At 30.1% G+C, this 10,703-nt stretch overlaps 1 long non-coding RNA gene across 1 annotated transcript; it reads right to left on the bottom strand.

The window, feature by feature from the left end:
- Positions 1–6,178: 6,178 nt before the first annotated feature.
- On the bottom strand, positions 6,179–7,137 carry LOC130987838 (uncharacterized). The gene is made up of 2 exons (XR_009089859.1): positions 6,690–7,137; positions 6,179–6,534 (listed from the first exon to the last, which is right to left on the bottom strand). It is a non-coding gene; the product is annotated as an uncharacterized LOC130987838 (long non-coding RNA).
- Between the last annotated feature and the right edge of the window lie 3,566 nt (positions 7,138–10,703).

Here is a 10,703-nt window from a genome sequence, read left to right as displayed (position 1 = left end):
GACAAAGCACGAAAGTTAAAAAGAAAATCAAAACCATAAATTTTAAGTCTCTATTATTGCATATTTTTCTTGATTGAATTCATACTTTATTTGGTTAAAATCTAGATTATAATTAGCAGCGACTTCTCACGATCATGATGGCTGATTAAGTAGAAAGTTGAGAAATTTAACACCTGTGGTCAAATAATCAAGTTGTTCTATACAAACAATCAGTTAGGACTTTTATCGAGCACATGGCATGCAAAACTATAACATACAAAGGCCCATAACATCTGAGCGGGCCCAGCCCATATTTCACTAATACGGGCCTAGCCACGATGTTGATTTAATTTTCATGTTTCTCATTGCAAAAGTCTGTATATTTCAAGGGTGATTCGATTCATAACCCCTATTTTATTTTTTATAATCCTTTATCTAAAATAATAATTAAAATAAATTTAAAATTTATTGTTTTATCCTTCATAAGCCCTAAATTAAATTAAATTTATAATAAATTAATAATTTTATTTAGACTATTTTGTGTTTGAGTACTATGATTTTATTTCAGGTATGATTTTATTTTTACACTGTATATTTTTTTTTATGTGCATAACACGGGGTACAATACTAGTTTATATGGGATGCTCAGTTATGCTAGTAAATAACCAAATATCCATAATTTTAATTGATACTCCTCCTGTCTCACTATAAGTTGCTCAAAATTTTTCGGCACGAGAATTAAGGAAAAAGTGTAAATTGGTTCAAAGTGGTAGGGCCTATACTTTTTTAAGGGTTAAATTTTTCCATTTGTGGAAACAAGCCACTTATAGTGGGACATCCCAAAATAGAATACATGCCACTTATAGTGGGACGATGAGAGAATTTCTTATAATTTAAAATATATTTCTCTAAAAAAGAAAACAATTTAAAATATTTTTAATAAAACAATACTATTTTGATATTAATTTAAGGTGTTATTTTTCCCATGTTTTAATTAGGGAAAATATATCTTTAGGAATTTTTTTATTTATATTTTAATTTATTAGATCTTCATTGAGATGGTTGATTCTGGCCGGATATTGTCACCCTAGTGAGTTGAGGAGCACTTTGCACTTCGCGCGTGTATACGAACGCATGATGTGGCAAAGAGCGGATATGTGGTGCAGAGGTGGTGGAAGTTGTGTCACATGACGCAAAGGTGGCGACAATTGGCATAGAGTTGGCTTTGTGCCTGACCAATGGCGCACTGAACCGACTCATCGATTCAGGCCAAGATCAGGGCTCGATTTATTCTTAATTTTACTTAGTTTTTAAATTGTTTTTTATTTTTTATTTGCAACTCCATGTCCAACGTTTTATTTTATTTACAGTATTGACTCAAACCCAAACTCTGATCCTAACTTGAATATGATTCGAACATGACCTAAATCCCAACTCAAATTCCAACTCATGATCCGTATGAGCTGGTTCCCAAAACCGATCCAAACTCTTACCTAAATTTGTGATTAATAATACTATAGATTAATCTACAACATATTTTATGATTTAATTATTTTGAATTATTTAATCCTTCTAATAATTAACGAGTTTAAAATTATTTAAGGTCACTATTTCATGGCGATTTGCAAAAATAGGCCAATATTTTTCGGACTTGTAAAAATAGGTCAATTATTTTAATTATTAATTAGACCTTTTTCCATACAATAGGACAAAATATTCTGTCGCTGAAGTTCAAGATCCACCTCAGATGGAGGTGGGAGAAAACGAAATGCATAAAGAAATTAAAATGTCTATTTAATTTCCTTTGCTGAATAATTTCTCAAATGATTCTACAAGCCATGTATTGACCAAACCAAGTACAATTAGCCAATACAAAGCAGATAATTAAGAAATTTTGTCACAAAGCAAGAGTCGTTTCAAAATAATAATTATCCTTCAAAAGTATCTAAGTTATATTCTGTTTAATTTGAAAAAGTAAGTTTCCTTTACTAATGGGAAAAAGAACAGGAGCATAAATAGGCACATAAATCGGATGAGTGTATGCTCAGAATCGGACAAATTAAATTAATTGGATGTAAAAGGAATCAAGCTTTTATTTTATTTTATTTTTCCACTAAGGTGTCAATTCACTCTAATTAAAAGTGGGGACATGATTTGTTGTCACTTACTAGTTACTACTAACAACAACCGCATAATCCTCTTTGGAGATAATTGTAATGATCGATTTTATCTTAAGACAAAATCCATCATTATATTAATATATAATTAATGAGATATATACAAAGTTCACATATTTACATCAATATTATGTATCAAGAGGTCGGGTGAGAATCTTAGATGCATGCAATGAAGACATTTAGAATTCTATCTTACCCTATCAACCCCAACACTATAGATGTTGTGACATATCATCGTCGGCTGCATTAATTATTTTCTTCCTTTTCTTTTTGTTACTTTGAGTACTCTCATATACCTATTAGTAAAAGAGGATGAGGTTGATGAAATATACCGAAAACTCGATATATCGTTCGTACCGTATTTAAAAATACCATAAAATATCCAACTAAAAATATATCGAATTTTTTAATAAAGTATGCATGATAATATATCAAAGATTTTCGATAAAATAAAGGTATAAATTTTTTTGATATTAAAATATATCAGTGTATATCGATACCACAATATATACAAGAAAAGTCAAGAAATATTGTAATAAAGGTATATACTAGAAAACAAGGTATGTGCTGATTTATCGATATATACCGCATCACTGGTACATACTGAAAATCGGTATACCGGCATGTACCACAATTTTCTGTATGTACCGATATATCGGTATATATCGATATACCGTATCAAAATCTAGATACTGTATAGTCTATATTTTAAACTTTTATTGACTAGCAGTATAGATATTTTCATGTAACTTATAACAACAATATAGTTTATTAATATATGAATATACAAGTGAATAATAGATATATATTATCATACTTTAATACGTATTTTCATGTATATTACTCCCTCCGTCCTTTAAATATCTCTTCTTTTTCTATTTTGGCATGTCCCAAAACATCTTTCTAACCTATTTTTGAAAATAATTACACTAATTATTACTCTTGTGAATCACATTTGAGAATCAGACTTTGATTTTTACATTTGAGAATCATACTTTTGAGAATCACATTTGAGAATCAGACTTTGATTTTGAATAATCCACGTGATTTAATTAGATGGTCTTGTGCATATTGGGATAAGAAAAAAAAGGTTCTTTTACTTGATGGGCTCGGTTCAATTGTGAACTAAAAGGCTTAAAAAGCTCAATAATTGATCTACGATCAAAATTAATATAATTAAAATATTTAAAATCAGCACATTCTCATGAAAAATATAATTCTATAATATTTAATTATAATAATTTTCACGTTCTCAATTTATTGTTCTCAATGAACTACACCTTATGTATATATATTTATAATATGTCTTCCTATGAGTGTTTTCGCATGTGGTCAACGAATATTAGCTATTTCATGCATTCTAAAATTGATTCCAATATAGCAACTATATACGTACAAATTTACGTACAAAAAATATAGCAATATAGCAAGATTTCCTTTTTTCTGATAAATAAATATATATATATATATACGTACAAATTTATTATAATGGTCAAATTCGAAAATAGACCGGTTAAAAAACGTGGGTTGAAAAGCTAAGTGAATGTTGAACTCCTGTGGCTGTAAAAGTCGTTCTCATTAAATATATATTTTGTCCAAACACATTTATCAAACAATTAACTAAAGCTGTTGATAGAAAAATAAAAATAATGTTATTGGTAGAAGTATAGAAGAGCCAAAAATATATTGAGCTTAGCTTTGAGATGTGTGTATAAATCGCATAGTCCAAATTAAAGTGGTTGCTAAAGTTGGCGCGAGATGTAACGGCTACGGATGCAGCCTCCATTATATTTATACATCAATCCGTAATGAATGTCGGTATGTATCATTCCAAAAATGTGGTCCAAATCTTTGATGTATATTACAAAAATGTGTGACTAAAATGATTGGAATTTTTTATCAAAAAAAAAATGATTGGAATTCTTTTAATCAGTAGACCCGGCTGTGGGACCCGGAATTAGGGCTTATTCCATCTCTAAGTGCATGTGAGGGGTAAAAAGGCTGCATGGAGGACCTTCTCCAAGATTCTCAAGAGTATTAAATAAGGAATAATTAAAGGGTTATGAGCAAAAAATACATGAACTTTGAAAAAAATTCTAATTATCACATGAATTTTTAATTAAGTCAAAAAATACATGAATTTATATTTTTATTGTAATTTTCAATTAAGTTTGACTTTCGATGAAATTAAAGCTTAATTGACTGTGAAAATTAAGTCCAATTAATTTTTGTCTTCGACTCCTCATCATCAGAAGTTAGACCAATATATATCAGGTGAATTTCTGACTACTAACTAAACTCTAATGTCGCCAAAAGTTAAACTCAAGTAAAAATTGTACTAATAAAAATCTAATTTCTTGTAATTTTTGGCCTAATTGAAAGTTCATGTGAAATTACAACTTTTTTTCGAAGTTTGTATATTTTTGGGCCATAATCCCAATAATGAATTGAGGTGGTCTCTGTGCACCTGGGTGCAAAATGACACTAAATGATACTAACACTAACATTATCTTGAAATGACACTAACACTATTTTGTTTTACAAATGACACTATCATGTTATATAAATAACACTATCGCGAAATGACACTAACACTATATTGAAATAACACTAACATTAAATGACACTATCATGTTATCGAAATGACGCCGTGCACCCGTGCACTCAGGTGCACAGGAGAATTTGTGTAATTAATTACTCCCTCCATTCTTTTTAACTATTCATAATCTTCAAATTTCATGTATAAAAGAATAGAAAAAGTTAACTTCATAATTTTATTAATTACCATAACACACGTAATATATACACTTAATTGCCAAATTGCAAGAGAAATTAATTAAATTAATGTAAAATAGGAAGAATGTCATAATTTTACTTTTATATTATGAAATAAAACATTTATTGTGGACGGTATAATTTTGCATATGAACCATATATACACAACTTAATCAAACGTTAGCAAGGTATGCTTATCACAATTCGAAGGTGCAAAAAATCACCAATCTTTTGTTTACATAATTCGGAGTATTTTTTCTTTCTTTTCTTAAGTAAAATGGCAAAAATCATTCTTAACACAATCTTTCAATCCCTTCTTCTTCTTCTTCTTTTGCCAAATTTAGGGTTTAGCCTTTCTTATATTCATCATTGTACTAACTATTTTCTGTAACAAATAATTAAAACGTGAAATACTTACTATATGTAAATATTCTTAAAACAATATTTGTATAACAAACATATTCTCGGTTAGGGTAAAGAATTAGCACGTGAGAATGAACATTTGAACTGCCTCAAAAAAAAAAGAATGAACATTTGAACCTATGAAAAAAAATTCATTTCCTAAAAGGACTTCTAGCTAGGAGCCTAGGAATTGAACAAAATTCAAGATGCTACGACAATAGGTCAAATTGTAAGACTAATTAAATATAAAATTTAGGCAAACATATTTTATAATCTAAAATGTACTATTGCTTATAGTAAAAGTGGTACAGTAAGATTCCCTAACAAGTTGGATGGGAGGCAGATCAATATGAACGCACATGCTGTGGTACAAGAACAAGAACAATTATATACCCCATTAATAATTCGATGCAAAATCATTGAATAAATGAATGGATGATAGTATTATCTAGAGTGTCACACTAATTTCTAAAAGAATATTGAATGGTTTATGAATGAGAGGTAATCAATCAATTGATTGTGGGTCATTACACAAAAAATAAGTCGTCCAACAACGTAATTTTCCGTCCCTGGCAAATATTCGTCGCTAATGCCCCGGCTAACGACGGAATCGTGACTGATTTTGTTCTAAATTTAAGTTCGTGGTCACTAGCATATCTGAACTATTAAAACAATAGTAATATAACTTTTACAACAACAAATATATGAACCAATTTTATGTTGCTAGTTCGTCACAATTTTTCTTTTTCCTTTTTAATATTTTTATTTTATTTTTTGAACTATTTTAAAATTTTAAAACAATACTAATATAAATTGTACAACAACAAATATATGAACCAAAAAAAAAATCCAACATCGCAATAATATTCATTAAAAATTCAACAACGGATCATGTTCGACATCCAACATCACAATAATATTCATCAGAAATCAAACAATAAATCATGTTCAAAATAGTTAACCAACTGCTACTAATACATTCAACATCCAAAGACAACGACAATCAAGAGGAAGATGGTGGTGGGGTAGCGCTAGCTTCGATAGAACTCGGTCGAGAGGCTCATGTTGTGCTCGTAGCTGAGTATGAAACTGTGTTCGAATTTGTTATTGTGCTTCGGCTCTGCCCCTATTAGAGCTTGCATCATCTCCTTGTACTGTTGGTGTTTCTGTCTCTTCGATTGTAGTGCATCTCCATCAATTTCTGCAAAGCAGTGGAATCGAACTGAAAGGTCACTACAAGTACACTCGATTCACCAAAACCACTTATGTAGCAATGTGCGAGAGAATCAACACCGAACAAACAATTCTTCTTCTTAGAAGGGGGATAACACATTTGATGATCCCCCTCTTACCTACCTTTGGCACCTCATTTGTGTCAAGAACAGACTAGCTTAACATCTCAACACGTTCGCTTACTTGTATCTTCAATATAATTCATTCAATAAATACTTCGTCCCATGAAGTGTGACCCATTTCTTTTCGGCACGGGAATCAAGAAATTGGTATTTTGTGTGTTAAATGCGGTAGGTGAAAAAGTGAAAAGGTGAATAAAGGGTAAATTTTTTGCTATTTTTAGAAACATGTCAAGTTTTGTGGGACAACCCAAAAAAGAAAGTGGGTCACATTTCGCGGGACGGAGAGAGTATTAAACTAGCTTGACATCAAATACAAATTTAATCGGGATTTAAATACTTCACATGTTGAGTGGTTTTTCACAAAAGAATAATCCATCTAATTTATTGTATTTTATCAACGATCCAAGTCTCTACTAAGATAAGGTATGATTTCAATAAACACAGCCATATGTAAGACAAATACATACGAGATGATTAAGTTTTCAAAAAAAAAAAAAATACATACGAGAAGATTTTATTAAGATATTCTATTAACGGTCGACCTATATTTTCTGCGCAGCTAGTTTTCGGTTGTGATTAAAAGGAGTTCCTAGCGGTCACCTATACCTACTTTGATATGACATTGAACTAGAATATCTTTGTTTCGAAGAAATATACTTCATCCGTCTCACAAATACAATTAGGTATTTTTTGCTATTTTGGTACGTCCAATAAAAGTATTTATTTTTTCTTTTTAGACTCTTTATTTCATTAATTAATAAAAGTGGCTCGTTTCATCCACTAATAACACACTCACCTAACATTAATTAAACTCGTGCGATCAAAAATCATGCATACTCTTATAGGACGGATGAAGTATATATATAAAGAATGATTTCAATGAGATCTCTCGTATATGGTGAGATCTTGGATTAATTTATAGGTATTGTGTATTCGATGGCTAATATTTACCTGGAGGCACTACAAAAAATGCGCTCATAGATGACGGTTGACGGTTTTTAGCCGTCATCTATGCCCTGCAAGAACCGTCAAGTATAATGATGTCATGTATGGTTTCTAATATAGATGACGGTTATTAACCGTCGTGTATATTTACTTTTCTTGACGGTTATATATGTATATACTTGACAGTTTTCAACCGTCAAATATTATACAATACATGACATTATATACTAACTTATTCATTATTCTCATGTCTCACTTATTCATTACTTGAGTACGAATGCTGGAGGGAGCGGAAATTTTACAAAAATTTTTAATAGCGTTATTCAATATTATATACTATTTTATTCAACATTATATACTGACTTATTCATTATTCTCATGTCTCATGAAAAATATAGCAATATCCCTATATATAATACTATTATTAAATGCAATAAAAAATGAAAATAAATTTTGAACATACGTCAGATATTTAAAATTTATGGCTCATATTAATTCGAATTAATCGTATGAAATGGAAATAACAAATAAATCAATATAAATCTACGAATAAGTTGTTTGTAATGCACGAATAACCATTCAAACATGGGTTAATTGCATATAATATCACGAACTTTGCCCGAAATCTATTTTTCCCACGATCTTTAAAAAATCTATTTTTATCAAATACTTTGACATTTGTTCAATTTTCCCACGATTTTTTTTAACCCTCAAACTGGAATTGATGTGGCGTTGATGTGGCTCGCCGGCTCACGCCATTTCGGTAAATTAAACGATGCGTTTCAGTTTAAACATTAAAACCCTTGTTTCTAAATTAAAAGCAGTGCCCCTCTTCTTCCTCATGTTGCAGTATTATCGCACCATCGAGTTTTCCCTCTTCTTCTTCTTTCTCATTTCCTTCTTCTTTAATCTACAAGATGTCTTCTTCTTCCTTCTCTTATGGTTCTCCCTCTAATTTTATTATTTGTAGGTGTAAACAAGTAGCAAAGGTTGACCTCGACACGAAGACTTCCATACTGGTCTAGAGAGGAACCCTTCGACAAAGGTGGTGGAAAGGAAAGCAATCGTTTTTTTTTTCTAGCGCTAAAAGCAATCTTTAATTTTCTTTTGCCTGATTATTAAAATACGATTTTATTAAAAAGAGAAAGAAGAAAAAAGAACCTAAAACCTCTGAAAGCACAAAAAAGCAGACTAAGGGCCGAGCCTCATTAAAATCTTTTCATGGAAAACCCAAGGGGAAAAACCAAAAAAGGAAAAAGAGTGCTCGTCTAGAGACAAAAGACAACGACCAGAAGAGCGGAAAGGAAAGTTTCTGAAACTCCGGCCTAACCATCGTCCCAAAACAATCCCGGCTCAAACTAGTCACAACCGAAACAAGATAAAGAAAAACAAAAAAGATAATGGCCGGTGAGACGCCGTCGCCATCGTCCAGAAAAGAGCAAATTAAAAGAAATTAGGTTTTTTATTTAATATTATATGTGTAATTTAAAATTTATATATATTCCACGTCAGTGTTATGTGTAAAATTTAATCCACGTCACTGCTATGTTATTTTTGGTCATCGGAAGAAAAAATTGTGGGAAAATTGAACAAATGTCAAAGTATTTGATAAAAAATGGAATTTTTAAAGATCGTGGGAAAAATGAATTTTAGACAAAGTTCGTGATATTATATGCAATTAACCCATTATTAAATGTAATAAAAAATGAAAATGAATTTTGAACGTCAGGTATTTAAAATTTATGGCTCATATTAATTCGAATTAATCGTATGAAATAAAAATAACAAATAAATCAATATAAATCTACGAATAAGTTGTTTGTAATGCACGAATAACCATTCAAACAAGGGTTTAAATCCTGAAGAGGGTAAATTTTTTACCACATTAACTAATTACGGCTACTCGTGCATACAAGCAGCTTATTCATAGATTTATTAGTTTATTCATTATTCGAAATATCACATTCTCTCTCTCTCTCTCTTACACACACACACACACACACACACATATAAAGTATTTTGGACACAAAATATAGATTGTCTATTTTATTCCGAGTTCGAGGGTTTTTAGGACAGTAACTTAGGTTGATTTGGAAATTAGGATAAAAACTTTTGGACTTGTAAAAATAGGACACTAATTTTTTTTAGAGTAAAATAGGACACTAATTAATAAGTGTTGCACCCGCAGGACATTTCTCGGCTAATTCTCGGCCAATTATCGGTCGAGAAATGTCCTATTTTTACGACGCTTATTAATTAGTGTCCTATTTTACTCTAAAAAAAATTAGTGTCCTATTTTTACAAGTCCGAAAGTTTTTGTCCTAATTTCCAAATCAACATAAATTATTGTTCAAAAAAATCCTCTAACTCATTTTATTCCTACTGTACATTAAATTTTAAGGGTAATTGTGTGGATAATATATTATATATTTAGAAGAGTATATTAACTTATTAGATATTAAAATAATTCAAAATATATTAATTAATTACATTATTTCATCTTAAATTTTGTTGGAACTATTTTTACTTTTTTTTAAAAAAAAGATAAATATTCTTTCTATAAGATGATACAACAGCAGTATATGATATGCTCGATACCAAAAAAATGGTACGGTACCAATTAATACTTCGTATGATATTTTTCATACTACAGATTTTAGTAAAATATGCGGTATGACAGAAAAAAATTGGTATACCATAGGAAGCAACCCCAGCCAATGGCATCTCATCTCTTATAGTTCATTGATAATGACCTCAAAAATAAGATGGGTAAATTTAAAGGGCCAATATATTTGTATTTTATTTGAACGTGAAAAGCAGGTTTATGTTAAAGTGAGAAAATAAAATATAGGAGTATTATATAAATGTCATCATATTTTGATATATATAATGTATCTGCTTGAAAATTTAATATAAATACTAATTTTTGTGAAAAATACAATAAAAACCCTATAAATTAATAACTTTAGGAGCTAATAAATGCATGTATCTATCAATTAATTGTGGTTGATATATATTACTGGAGATCATAATTATGATCAAGTTGAAGGTGATTCGTTCATATTTTAAC

The sequence above is a fragment of the Salvia miltiorrhiza genome, chromosome 6 (assembly GCF_028751815.1).
Source record: "Salvia miltiorrhiza cultivar Shanhuang (shh) chromosome 6, IMPLAD_Smil_shh, whole genome shotgun sequence".
Classification (NCBI taxonomy): Eukaryota; Viridiplantae; Streptophyta; class Magnoliopsida; order Lamiales; family Lamiaceae; genus Salvia; species Salvia miltiorrhiza.
This window is presented reverse-complemented; position numbering and strand designations above follow the sequence as displayed.